General features: G+C 39.5%; 2 long non-coding RNA genes across 2 annotated transcripts; one reads left to right on the top strand and one right to left on the bottom strand.

Annotated features, from left to right (window-relative positions):
- Nucleotides 1-1,759: 1,759 nt before the first annotated feature.
- On the top strand, nt 1,760-4,812 carry LOC138855179 (uncharacterized). Its single transcript, XR_011394360.1, has 2 exons — nt 1,760-2,622; nt 2,658-4,812. It is a non-coding gene; the product is annotated as an uncharacterized lncRNA (long non-coding RNA).
- A 4,363-nt stretch (nt 4,813-9,175) lies between these two features.
- Nucleotides 9,176-13,713, bottom strand: LOC138855180 (uncharacterized). The gene is made up of 2 exons (XR_011394361.1): nt 12,681-13,713; nt 9,176-12,628 (listed from the first exon to the last, which is right to left on the bottom strand). It is a non-coding gene; the product is annotated as an uncharacterized lncRNA (long non-coding RNA).
- Nucleotides 13,714-14,102: the final 389 nt, after the last annotated feature.

Below are 14,102 nucleotides of genomic sequence, written 5' to 3'. Positions count from 1 at the left end.
CATATGCAACAGTTAGGTATCTATCTTCTGCTTCTATCAACTTTTCTGTACTCGACTGAAGAAGCCTACTGTGTAGGCGAAACGTTTCGAAATAAAGATACCTAACTGTTGCATATGTGTCTTACCTAACAATCTGTCGGTATTTTATACCATTTTAATGTTCATTGCTGCAAGCCCTGTCTTGGCTAGGTATTTTTAGCACAGTTTATACATCCCCTTTATTTATTCCTGTTTTCCATTTATACACCTCAATCATATCCCTCCTGATTCTATGGCTTTCTAGAGAAATTCTACTCATTTGTAGAATGTCAGAGAAATTGCACGTGACCCCTAAAAGCAGCCTGTGTTAGCAGACTGAATTACTGAACTTTTTGTCACACTACTTAGGGGGCCCAACAGGCAAGTGGTACATTGTCATATAGCCTTGGTTCTATCCAAGCTTGTTTATGGGTGTCTGATATATTCTTGTGTTTCAAAAGCTATTCTCTTCAAGCACGATGTTATCCATTAAGGACTGTATCTTTGTGCCTTTCAATCTTCTTCAGTTGAAAGTTTTTATAGAATCTGTCTTGGTGCCTCTTGATTGTCCTCTGAAAGCCTTTATGGAATCTAATGTTCCTTCATTACCAGACTATTGTGCAATTTAATGTCTGTTATTTAGTTAGCTGTCATGACCTTAAGGACACTACAACCTATTCAATAATAAAGAAGTTAGGAAAGCCGATACTTTCTACTGTCATCTTTATCACACTCTTTTAACCTTCACCTTCACACTAGTTGCTTCTCTTCCTCTTCTCTTTACCATCTCCCCTTGGGAGATGTACCTGGAGAGGGTTTTGGGGGTCAACGCCCCCACGGTCGAGTCTGTGACCAGGCCTCAGTGATTTGAGTACATCCCTCTTCCTCTACCTTTCTGAAGTCTCTTATTCCTGCTGTGGATGTGTGCTCCCTCTTCCTTGACCATTTTCTCTTGCATTCACATTAGAGATGTGCACTGGTATCAGTCCCAGCAGGCACCAGCTAATGTTGATGGTGTCGGTATCAGCAAGAATTTTGGTATTGTTGCATCCCCGATTCACATGCTACTTGATGGTTCTAAATCGCCAAGGTGTATAAAATGCAGATGTTTTTCTGGATAGTGTACTAGAGGGATGCCTACCAGATTTGCTAAGTATTTTCATGGCAGAGTTATATGCACTTTTGCAGCATTAGTCCATTTTGCTTTTCCTTGTACAGTGGACCCCCGGTATTCGATGGCATCTGTATTCGATAAATCCGGTATTCGATGCATTTTAATGCAAAAATTTTGCCTCGGTATACGATTCGTACGAGACGTGTCCACGTGTGGCCTGAACTGCCGTGTGTGTGCCAGTGTTTACAAGCCAGCCAGTGTGCGCGCATCTAAGGATACATTCGGTACATTCCATATTATCATTGTTTTTGGTGCTTGTTTCTGCAAAATAAGTCACCATGGGCCCCAAGAAAGCTTCTAGTGCCAACCCTGTGGTAAAAAGGGTGAGAATTAGTATGAAAATTAAGAAAGATTTTGAAGGGTTTGGGGCTAACCCTGAGAAGCCTATGCCAGTTGTGGAATCCATTGTGCCTACTTCAAAAATTAAGGAAATGTGTGCACAGTGGGTTGAACTGCAAACCTTTATGGATGAAAATCACCCTAACACAGCTATTGCAAGCCGTGCTGGTGACTATTACAATGACAATGTTGTGGCCCATTTTAGACAAATCATAAAGGAACGGAAGGTACAGAGCTCTATGGACAGATTTGTTGTGCAACAGAGGTCCAGTGACTCTCAAGCTGGTCCTAGTGGCATTAAAAGAAGGGAAGTAACCCCGTAAAAGGACTTGCTACCTCAAGTCCTAATGGAAGGGGATTCCCTTTCTAAACACTAACACCATCCACACACTCCCCTTCTCCCATCCCATCAGTCATCACCAGATCTTCAATAAAGGTGAGTGTCATGTAACTGTGCATGTCTTCTTCAGTTTGTGTGTACTAAAATTAATATTTCATGTGGTAAAAATTTTTTTTTTCATACTTTTGGGTGTGTTGCACAGATTAATTTGATTTCCATTATTTCTTATGGGGAAAATTGATTCGCTTTTCGATGAGCTCTCAGGAACGGATTAATATCGAATATCGGGGGATCCACTGTATTGAATCTCTTAGTGCATTACTTTTAGTACAGACACGCTTTTTGATTGAAACAGATTTATTACACCAACTTTAGCTTCGTTGGCTTGTAAGTTAGTGTTTCACTACTACCCCTTAGCTGACAAATCTCCTTAACTTCTTGGCATGTTGTGACCAGTATGATTGAGCACATTTTTTGTGATATGAAATAATAATAAAATTAAGCCTCTTGACTGGGCTGCCACACACTATAAATTTTCTCATCAAAACAAATTCAGTAACTTCTACTCAGTGTTCTGTCATTTTCCTTTTGATGTCCCTCAGCCTCCCTAGCCTGTTTGCTCATGGTATTAGTAAAATAATCTGCATATTTAGCTTCATTGTTGAATGATGAAAGTTTTTTCATTCTTTTTGGGTTATGCTGATTTGGTGGGAAATGGTAAAAAAATATTAATTATAATGAACAAAATGCAGTATAGACAAATCTTGTATAATATTGCATTAGCAGGTATAGTACATGTCAAGTGCCAGAAGAAATTTAAACCAGAAATGTCTCCACCACTGCAACTCCTACACCACTACCATGAAGAGGCAGAAGCAATGCAGTAAAACACTGGGTAAGTGAGAAGTCATGTCAATATAGATGTAATAAGTGAATTTTATTAATTCATGTAATATAGATATGTACATCATTATTAAGTAAGAAGAAAGGTGATGTGTACATATAGAATTTCTTTAGTAAATTTCATATCAAGCCAAAAATAATTTTTATAGGAAGTAAAGAAATGCCAAGTTTCACAAGTGCTGTACATAATGTACCTTCCAGTCCTCTGATAAAATAATTAAAAAAGTTGTAACTGTTTCCCACCTCGCAGCCTGTCCCTCTAGACTTTATCAGTTACTCTCAGAATTTTGTACAGTATGTAGTTGTCTGACTTCTAATGTCATCAGGTTTAGACTGGTATGAGATCCTGTCACAGCCTCACCCAACTGATAAATTATGTCTGCATTGTCTTCACTTTTTTGAGTTCCCTTATAGGTGTTCATGACCATGCATTATGATTTGATACTCTATACTTTGAACTGTTCTATCTTCTGGCAAGTTTTATTCTCTCTTCTTGACTGTTATCATTGCTACTTTAAGGATCTGGCAAAGACATTTTTAGGAATGTTTACCCTGGTGGTCACCCAATTGTGCTCTGCTCATAAAATGAGGTGTTTGTGCTTGTTACCATTACCATAGAACTGCTTGACTTAAGGAGAGCAAGAGTTTGTTTCATCACTTTCAAAGCCGAAAATCAATAATCAGTGTTGTTTCTATCGAGTCATGAATGCAGTGTAAAAAAGGTACGACAATTATCTGACTTGGCTCCTGTCCAGCGTTGCTGGCAAAATATTAGTCAACCCCACTGACATAGTCTCTACTATGTAGCACTGAATGACCTTAATGGGTTTTGCCATTTTTATTGTATCCAGCAGGGCTCCTGACTCTTGTACTGAAGAATGGGTGAACAGTGTAGAGAATACAATATGTTGGCATACTTGGTGTAGTCATGGCCAGAGTGTACACAATCATGTCATAAATCAAGGTATTTCATATAACTTTTAATATTTACTGTCATCTTAAAATTGTATTGTCATTTGTGTGTGTGCACTAATGTTTCTCATCACCTTTGATGTATATTCCATCATGAGCAAAAGGCAGCATCAGCTTCAAGTCCAGATGACTTCATCCTGCCTGTGCCCACTGTCATTTTCCTCAAGGATTACCCAGATAGTTTCTGAAGGTCATCTGCGATGTCGATGGAAGAATTTTGAGAGCAATTGAGCGACTGTACGTGAGGAGAGCTTCAAAGTGAGGTGAATCTGTTATATTGTGATTTATGAGCCAGGAGTTATCCTACTTCATTTTAGAGTCCACTTTTTTCTAAAGTATGCCACCATCCTAGAGGCTATAACCTTAATTAAATCAGCTACTTCTTGAGTACCTTTTGTCCTTGTGGCTTAGCGCTTCTTTTTGATTATAATAATAATAACCTTTTACTAGTATGTGAAGAAAAACAACAGGTATAAGGAAAATTAATGTTTCTGAGGCATAGAAGCTTTTGAGAGATGTTCAGAGTTTTTGATACTTCAGGAGGGTTTCAAACATATTTTAATTAAGAATATCACTTGAAAATTAATATATTGTCTTGGCACTGCTAGTCTTCATGAGATTTCTAGAACTTTGTTCAGGTAGACTCTTTGAATTTCAGAAAATATTATCTTCTTCAACTGTGAATACTATTTATATGCACTGACGTTTAGTTTTCTCGAGTTCTAATTCTTTATTGAATTATGAGAAATACATTATCATTTTTCTTCCCTTCAAGGCATTTAGACGAGTTAGTAAATTTCATAAGAATTCTAGTATGCCCATTTCACATTCTAGTCTACATCAGTTAAGCTTCAGAGATGGATTCAATTCTACATGTACACTGCCCCAACATATTCACTCTGACCTCACTGAAAGTCTTGACTTTTAAATGGAAACTAAACTATTACATCAACTTTCATTTAAATTTTATTCTTATACTAATTCTTGCCCATTCTCAATCTCAACCTTCACGCATATGCCTGCTTTCTCAATTTACTACTGGTTAGAATTGAAATTTATTATTAAAGTTGTGAAAAATGGGACAATATTAGCACATATGTTAAAATAAAAATATGAGAGTTAAATTTTATATATATTTATTCAGAGTAATTTCATATAAAGACTATAATAGCCTCTGAGGTATTTATTATATTAAAAACAATTATTTTTTTTTTTTTTATTACAAACTTTTCAAAGATTATCCTCTTTGTCTGAATATTGTACATATACAATGCTGGAAATCAAAGTTAAAAAGGTAGCTATTTATACAAGATTATATATCACTAGCTCTTATAATTAATACTTCAGAAAGTCTTTCTATTCTTACTAAAAGGAATCAATAATAAAAATTTTATAACTATATTTTGTCATTTTACACTGAAGACTGTGTTACAATATTATTAAAGTAATAATATTAAAATAATTTTTTTTTTTCAACAAGTCGGCCGTCTCCCACCGAGGCAGGGTGACCCAAAAAAAAGAAAAAATCCCCAAAAACAAAATACTTTCATCACATTATCACTGTTTTTGCAGAGGTGCTCAGAATACAACAGTCTAGAAGCACACACATATACACAACATATCCCTCCAAACTGCCAATATCCCAAACCCCTCCTTTAAAGTGCAGGCATTGTACTTCCCATTTCCAGGACTCAAGTCTGACTATATGAAAATAACCGGTTTCCCTGAATCCCTTCACTAAATATTACCCTGCTCACACTCCAACAGATCGTCAGGTCCCAAGTACCATTCATCTCCTATCTAACACGCTCGCGCACGCTTGCTGGAAGTCCAAGCCCCTTGCCCACAAAACCTCTTTTACCCCCTTTCGAGGACGACCCCCTACCCCGCCTTCCTTCCCCTATAGATTTATATGCTTTCCATGTCATTCTACTTTGATCCATTCTCTCTAAATGACCAAACCACCTCAACAACCCCTCTTCTGCCCTCTGACTAATACTTTTAACTCCACACCTTCTCCTAATTTCCACACTCCGAATTTTCTGCATAATATTTACACCACACATTGCCCTTAAACAGGACATCTCCACTGCCTCCAACCGTCTCCTCGCTGCTGCATTTACCACCCAAGCTTCACACCCATATAAGAAAGGGGGTAAAAGAGGTACTACTATACTTTCATACATTCCCTTCTTTGCCTCCATAGATAACGTTTTTTGACTCATATACCTCAATGCACCACTCACCTTTTTTCCCTCATCAATTCTATGATTAACCTCATCCTTCATAAATCCATCCGCCGACACGTCAACTCCCAAGTATCTGAAAACATTCACTTCTTCCATACTCCTCCTCCCCAATTTGATATCCAATTTTTCTTTATCTAAATCATTTGACACCCTCATCACCTTACTCTTTTCTATGTTCACTTTCAACTTTCTACCTTTACACACATTCCCAAACTCATCCACTAACCTTTGCAATTTTTCTTTAGAATCTCCCATAAGCACAGTATCATCAGCAAAAAGTAACTGTGTCAATTCCCATTTTGAATTTGATTCCCCAAAATTTAATCCCACCCCTCTCCCGAACACCCTAGCATTTACTTCCTTTATAACCCCATCTATAAATATATTAAACAACCATGGTGACATTACACATCCCTGTCTAAGACCTACTTTTACCGGGAAGTAGTCTCCCTCTCTTCTACACACCCTAACCTGAGCCTCACTATCCTCATAAAAACTCTTTACAGCATTTAATAACTTACCACCTATTCCATATACTTGCAACATCTGCCACATTGCTTCCCTATCCACTCTATCATATGCCTTTTCTAAATCCATAAATGCAATAAAAACTTCCCTATCTTTATCTAAATACTGTTCACATATATGCTTCAATGTAAACACCTGATCAACACATCCCCTACCCACTCTGAAACCTCCTTGCTCATCCGCAATCCTACATTCTGTCTTGCCTCTAATTCTTTCAATTATAACCCTACCGTACACTTTTCCTGGTATACTCAGTAAGCTTATTCCTCTATAATTTTTACAGTCTCTTTTGTCCCCTTTCCCTTTATATAAAGGGACTATACATGCTCTCCGCCAATCCCTAGGTACCTTCCCCTCTTTCATACATTTATTAAACAAAAGTACCAACCACTCCAACACTATATCCCCCCCCTGCTTTTAACATTTCTGTCATGATCCCATCAGTTCCAGCTGCTTTACCCCCTTTCATATTATGTAATGCTTCACGTACCTCCCCCACAATTACATTCTGCTCTTCTTCACTCCTAAAAGATGGTATACCTCCCTGACCAGTGCATGAAATTACTGCCTCTGTTTCTTCCTTAACATTTAAAAGTTCCTCAAAATATTCTTGCCATCTACCCAATACCTCCATCTCCCCATCTACTAACTCCCCTACTCTGTTTTTAACTGACAAATCCATATTTTCCCTAGGCTTTCTTAACTTGTTTAACTCACTCCAAAATTTTTTCTTATTTTCATTAAAATTTCTTGACAGTGCCTCTCCCACTCTTATCATCTGCTCTCCTTTTGCACTCTCTCACCACTCTCTTTACCTTTCTTTTACTCTCCATATACTCTGCTCTTCTTATAACACTTCTGCTTTGTAAAAACCTCTCATAAGCTACCTTTTTCTCTTTTATCACACCCTTTACTTCATCATTCCACCAATCACTCCTCTTTCCTCCTGCCCCCACCCTCCTATAACCACAAACTTCTGCCCCACATTCTAATACTGCATTTTTAAAACTATTCCAACCCTCTTAAACCCCCCCACTACTCATCTTTGCACTAGCCCACCTTTCTGCCAATAGTCGCTTATATCTCACCCGCACTTCCTCCTCCCTTAGTTTATACACTTTCACCTCCCTCTTACTTGTTGTTGCCACCTTCCTCTTTTCCCATCTACCTCTTACTCTAACTGTAGCTACAACTAAATAATGATCCGATATATCAGTTGCCCCTCTATAAACATGTACATCCTGGAGCCTACCCATCAACCTTTTATCCACCAATACATAATCTAATAAACTACTTTCATTACGTGCTACATCATACCTTGTATATTTATTTATCCTCTTTTTCATAAAATATGTATTACTTATTACCAAATTCCTTTCTACACATAGCTCAATTAAAGGCTCCCCATTTACATTTACCCCTGGCACCCCAAATTTACCTACTACTCCCTCCATAACATTTTTACCCACTTTAGCATTGAAATCCCCAACCACCATTACTCTCACACTTGATTCAAAACTCCCCATGCATTCACTCAACATTTCCCAAAATCTCTCTCTCTCCTCTACACTTCTCTCTTCTCCAGGTGCATACACGCTTATTATAACCCACTTTTCACATCCAATCTTTATTTTACTCCACATAATCCTTGAATTAATACATTTATAGTCCCTCTTTTCCTGCCATAGCTTATCCTTCAACATTATTGCTACTCCTTCTTTAGCTCTAACTCTATTTGAAACCCCTGACCTAATCCCATTTATTCCTCTCCACTGAAACTCTCCCACCACCTTCAGCTTTGTTTCACTTAAAGCCAGGACATCCAGCTTCTTCTCATTCATAACATCCACAATCATCTCTTTCTTATCATCTGCACAACATCCATGCACATTCAGACTTCCCACTTTGACAATTTTCTTCTTCTTATTCTTTTTAGTAATCTTTACAGGAAAAGGGGTTACTAGCCCATTGTTCCCGGCATTTTAGTTGACTTTTACAACACGCATGGCTTACGGAGGAAAGATTCTTATTCCACTTCCCCATGGATATAAAAGGAAAATTAATAAGACCAAGAACTATTAAGATAAAATCAAAGAAAACTCAGATGAGTGTGTATAAATAAATGTGTACATGTATGTGTAGTGTGACCTAAGTGTAAGTAGAAGTAGCAAGACATGCCTGTAATCTTGCATATTTATGAGACAGACAAAAGACATCAGCAATCCTACCATCATGTAAAACAATCACAGGCTTTCGTTTTACACTCACTTGGCAGGACGGTAGTACCTCCCTGGGTGGTTGCTGTCTACCAACCTACTACCTATATCGGTACAATATATTCCTTCATGCCATTGTCAATACTATAACAGTTGAGTCAAAATTTACACAGCAGTGAATAAAATTTTGAAGAATCTATTTTTCTATGTTTCCTTGATTACAGAACAAGTATGAATTCATTTTTAATAGAATGACATTATCATTTAGTAAAACTATTTACTAAATAGTAGTTGGTAGACAGCAACCACCCAGGGAGGTACTACCGTCCTACCAAGTGAGTATAAAACAAAAGCCTGTAATTGTTTTACATGATGGTGTCTTTTGTCTATCTCATAAATATGCAAGATTACAAGTATTTTTTTTTTTGACACAAGGTTAAGGATCAATAGCTTTATTGACAAGCTAAGAGCTGTTACCTACATCAGCTCATTTGAAAGCATTTTTATTGTTATGAGACATATAAGTAGGGAACAGGATGAAGTTGGAGCCATCTGTGGGCCAGCATTTGATCAACTGACTATCTCGTTGACATCATTATGCTGTACGAATGTGTTCCATACTCGAGTCATCCTGGTTATGTATAGAGTGATGTTCTGGAGAAGGGTACAGCCAGAGTGAAGTTGCTGCTTTCTGCCCTTCTTGTAGCATAAAAAGCTTGTTTCACGCTGTCCTCGAAGTGGATCCAAGTGTGGTATTTTGACAATATTGGCCTTGTACATAACCGTAAGGCCACCCACATCCCTCCTATGTTGAAGGCTCTGCTGAAATGACAGATCTATCCAGGATGGGTCTTGCTACTTCTACTTACACTTATGTCACACTACACATGCATGTTTATTTATACACACTCATCTGAGTTTTCTTTGATTTTATCTTAATAGTTCTTGGTCTTATTACTTTTCCTTTTATATCCATGTGGAATAAGAATCTTTCCTCCATAAGCCATGCGTGTTGTAAAAGTCAACTAAAATGCAGGGAACAATGGGCTAGTAACCTCTTTTCCTGTAAAGATTACTAATAAGAAAGTTGTCAAAGTGGGAAGTCTGAATGTGCATGGATGTTGTGTAAATGATAAACAGATGATTGTGGATGTTATGAATGAGAAGCTAGATGTCCTGGCTTTAAGTGAAACAAAGCTGAAAGGGGTGGGAGAGTTTGTGGAGAGGAATAAATGGGATTAGGTCAGGGGTTTCAAATAGAGTTAGAGCTAAAAAAGGAGTAGGAATAATGTTGAAGGAAAAGAGGGACTATAAAGGTTCGATGTGAAAAGTGGGTTATAGTAAGCGTATATGCACCTGGAGAAGAGAGAGAGATTATGGGAAATGTTGATTGAATGCGTGGGGAGTTTTGAACCAAGTGTGAGAGTACTTGTGGTTGGGGATTTCAATGCTAAAATGGGTAAAAATGTTGTGGAGGGAGTAGTAGGTAAATTTGAGTTGCCAGGGGTAAATGTAAATGGGGAGCCTTTAATTGAGCTATGTGCAGAAAGAGATTTGGTAATATATAATTTTTGAAAAAAGAGGATAAATAAATATACAAGGTATGATACACCATGACATAAAAGTAATTTGTTAGATTATGTATTGGTGGATAAAAGGTTAATGGGTAGGCTCCAGGATGTACATGTTTATAGAGGGGCAACTGATATATCGGATCATTATTTAGTTGTAGCTACAGTTAGAGTAAGAGGAAGGTGGCAACAACAAATAGGAGGGAAGTGAAAGTGTATAAACTAAGGGAGGAGGAAGTTCGAGTGAGATATAAGCGACTATTGGCAGAAAGGTGGGCGGGGAGTTGGATGAGTTTTAAAAATGCAGTATTAGAATGTGGGGCAGTGGTTTGTGGTTATAGGAGGGTGGGGGGCAGGAGGAAAGAGGAGTGATTGGTGGAATGAAGTAAAGAGTGTGATAAAAGAGAAAAAGTTAGCTTATGAGAGGTTTTTACAAAGCAGAAGTGTTATAAGAAGAATAGAGTATGTGGAGAATAAAAGAAAGGTTGAGAGAGTGCAAAAGGAGAGCAGATGATCGAGTGGGAGAGGCACTGTCAAGAAATTTTAATGAAAATAAGAAAAAATTTGAGCTAAACAAGTTAAGAAAGCCTAGGAAACATATGCATTTGTCAGTTAAAAGCAGAGTAGGGGAGAGGGAGGTATTAGGTAGATGGCGAGAATATTTTGAGGAACAAATGGAGGCGGTAATTTCATGCACTGGCCAGGGAGGTATACCATCTTTTAGGAGTAAAGAAGAGCAGAATGTAAGTGTGGGGGGAGGTACGCGAGGCATTACATAGAATGAAAGGGGGTAAAGCAGCTGGAACTGATGGGATCATGACAGAAATTTTAAAAGCAGGGGAGGATATAGTGTTGGAGTGGTTGGCACGTTTGTTTAATAAATGTATGAAAGAGGGGAAGGTACCTAGGGATTGGCGGAGAGCATGTATGTAAAGGGAAGGGGGACAAAAGACAATGTAAAAATTATAGAGGGTGGATAGGGGGGCAATGTGGCAGATGTTGCAAGTGTATGGTGTAGGAGGTAGGTTACTGAAAGCAGTGAAGAGTTTTTACGAGGATAGTGAGGCTCAAGTTAAGAGTATGTAGGAAAGAGGGAAATTTTTTCCCAGTAATAGTAGGCCTTAGACAAGGATGTGTGATGTCACCGTGGTTGTAAGAGAAGTAAATGCGAGGGTCTTGGCAAGAAGCGTGGAGTTAAAAGATAAAGAATCACACACAAAGTGGGAGTTGTCACAGCTGCTCTTTGCTGATGACACTGTGCTCTTGGGAGATTCTGAAGAGAAGTTGCAGAGATTGGTGGATGAATTTGGTAGGGTGTGCAAAAGAAGAAAATTAAAGGTGAATACAGGAAAGAGTAAGGTTATGAGGATAACAAAAAGATTAGGTGATGAAAGATTGAATATCAGATTGGAGGGAGAGAGTATGGAGGAGGTGAATGTATTCAGATATTTGGGAGTGGATGGGTCTATGAAAGATGAGGTGAATCATAGAATTGATGAGGGGAAAAGAGTGAGTGGTGCACTTAGGAGTCTGTGGAGACGAAGAACTTTGTCCTTGGAGGCAAAGAGGGGAATGTACGAGAGTATAGTTTTACCAACGCTCTTATATGGGTGTGAAGCATGGGTGATGAATGTTGCAGCGAGGAGAAGGCTGGAGGCAGTGGAGATGTCATGTCTGAGGGCAATGTGTGGTGTGAATATAATGCAGAGAATTCGTATTATTATTATTATAATCAAAAAGAAGCGCTAAGCCACAAGGGCTATACAGCGCTGCAGGGTAGGTAAGGAAGCAAGGTATTGGATGGCAGAAGGGAGGAGGGATGATCAGTAGGTTATAGAAAACAGCAGGGCAGGGGATAGTACGGGGGTAGCAAGAGATTGAAGTAGAAAGGGCTGAAGGGATCAGAATTTGTGAAGTCAGTTGTTGTCAAAAAGTCAATGAGAGAGTCCGGATGAAAGGTGGGTCCATCAGCGAGAAGGGAAGGTAAAGAGAGAGCAGCGGAGCGAAGACGGAGGTAAATCCTGCGTGCTCGTTGATACACTGGGTAGTCCAACAGAATGTGGCTGACTGATAATGGAATTTGGCAATTCTCACAGAGAGGAGCAGGGCGCCTCTCCATGAGTAAGAGGAAGTATGGCCAATGCGAAGACGGGAGAGAGTAGTCTCCCACCCTCGACACTGGTGATAAGAAGACGGCCAGTAACCTATACTCGGTTTAATAGATTGAAGTTTGTTGCCGAGCATAGTAGACCAACGTTGTTGCCAACGGGTGTGAAGTTGGGAAGATATTGCAGCAAAATAGTCCGTAAATGGAATACCTCTACATGAAACTGGTAGGTCATGTACTGCTGACCGTGCAGCAGTGTCTGCCTGTACATCAACATGACCAGGGACCCAACAAAAAACAATATCTTTATGCATGGTAAAGATGCGGCGTAGCCAAAGTTGGATACGGAGGACTAAGGGGTGAGGTGTATCAAATTTCTGTATAGCCTGTAAAGCACTAAGGGAGTCTGAGACAACCACAAATGATGACACAGGCATAGATGCAATACGGATAAGTGCTGTAAGGATGGCATACAATTCAGCAGTAAAAATACTAGCCGAAGATAGTAAATGCCCTTGTACGACGCTATCCGGAAACACTGCTGCGAATCCTACGTCGTCAGAAGACTAGAGCCATCTGTGTACACAGCAATGGCATGAGAGTGAAAGTGGTCAAGAAAAAGAGAGCGGGAAGCGACCGTAGACAGTTGGGCTTTCGAGCAAGGGAGAGAGAAAGAACAGACTCGAACAGCTGGAACTTCCCAGGGGGGTAGGGAAAAGTGAGATGCTACATGTACATAGAAAGGTGGTAATTGAAGAGAAGACAAGAGCGAATGAAGGCGAAGAGAGAAGGGACGGAGTAAACGGGCTCCGAACAAATAAAGAATGTCTACTAATATCAGTGACCATTCTATAAATGGAAGGATTGTGGAGATCATGAGAGCATATATAGTAGCGAAGGCAATGGGCATCACGGCGATCGGATAAGGATGGAACGTTCGCTTCTGCATAGAGGCTCTTGACAGAGGAAGAGCGAAAAGCACCAAGGCATAAACATAATCCTTGGTGATGAATGGGGTTAAGGCTAGAGAGAGTAGCAGGAGATGCCGCTGAATAGATCTGGTCACCATAATCAAGTTTTGATAAGATAAGGGTGGAATGTAGGCGAAGGAGGGTTCGACGATCAGCTCCCCATGAAAGATGAGCAAGGGTTTTAAGAAGGTTCAGCCGGCTGTGACAAGTTGCCTTCAGAGAGGTAATGTGAGGTTTCCAGGATAACCTACGATCAAAGAGGAGGCCCAGAAACTTGACTGTATCACGTTCAGGGATACGGGAGCCATAGAGGTACAAAGGATGATCGGAGATGACAGAGCGTCTAGTGAAAGTAATTTGGTGGGTTTTAGTGCTGGAAAATTTAAACCCACGTGTGGTGGCCCAATTGGAAACACGGTCGACTGCATGCTGGAGAGAAACTGTAATAAGGTGACAGTCAGCGCCTGCACAGGCAATAGCGAAGTCATCAACATAGAGTGATGACCAAATATTTGATGGAAGACTAGAGGCCAAATCATTAATAGCAAGGAGAAAAAGTGTTGTGCTCAGAACACATCCCTGGGGGACACCTTCAGCTTGGATAAAGTCCGGGGAGAGTACATTATTAACCCGAACACAGAAATGCCTGTCAGTTAAAAATTTCTTAAGGAAGGATGGTAGATTGCCTCGAAGGCCTAAGGAGTGGGCTTGGGC

This window comes from Cherax quadricarinatus, chromosome 84 (genome assembly GCF_038502225.1).
Source record: "Cherax quadricarinatus isolate ZL_2023a chromosome 84, ASM3850222v1, whole genome shotgun sequence".
NCBI classification, from domain to species: domain Eukaryota; kingdom Metazoa; phylum Arthropoda; class Malacostraca; order Decapoda; family Parastacidae; genus Cherax; species Cherax quadricarinatus.
Note: the sequence above shows the minus strand (reverse complement) of the source record. Positions and strands in the feature narration are given on the sequence as shown.